At 34.3% G+C, this 610-nt stretch overlaps 1 protein-coding gene across 1 annotated transcript in view; it reads left to right on the top strand.

Moving 5' to 3' along the window:
* dcaf5 (ddb1 and cul4 associated factor 5) overlaps positions 1 to 610 on the top strand; it is a 16,704-nt gene that overhangs the window by 6,218 nt on the left and 9,876 nt on the right. The window lies entirely within an intron of this gene.

Genomic DNA, 610 nt, shown 5'->3' with positions numbered 1-610 from the left:
GTAGGGAAATGAATATTTGTTCAGCAGTAGGAAAATAAACCAGAGAGGTAATAAAATGAGGGGAAAACTGCAAGCATCAAGTAATAAAACGGTCAAAGTAACTAAAGCACTGTAGTAAACTAGGCTAAAATAATTATGTGGTTATGTAAATGTATGCTGTTGGTTATGTCCTCACTTTAGAAGTTTGGAAAAAGGCAGGAAATACATTATTGAAATGCCAAATCATGTGCATTGTTAGTTGGATTTCTTATATGATTGAGACTTGATCCAGTATTTATTTAATGGTCAAGTCAATTCAATGTTTATTTGCAATGCCCAGTATAACAAAACACTTTTGCCTGAGGGGGCTTTACAATCTGTACAATGTACGACACTATTGTTCTTAGACCCTAGATTCAGATCAGGAGAAACTCCCCAAAAATCCTTTTTTGATTTGATTTGATTTATTCTTTCAAACATGCAGAACAAACGACATCAGCACACACATAATTATACAAATCCAACCAATGCTGATTCAGAATCAGTTTGCTTATACCTAGTACATGTTTGAATGGAGTAGGAAGAAGTCAGACTTATCCAGTCCTACCCCATAACATCATCTTATACAAAA

The sequence above is a fragment of the Monopterus albus genome, unplaced genomic scaffold, assembly GCF_001952655.1.
Source record: "Monopterus albus unplaced genomic scaffold, M_albus_1.0 scaffold290.1, whole genome shotgun sequence".
NCBI lineage: Eukaryota > Metazoa > Chordata > Actinopteri > Synbranchiformes > Synbranchidae > Monopterus > Monopterus albus.
Note: the sequence above shows the minus strand (reverse complement) of the source record. Positions and strands in the feature narration are given on the sequence as shown.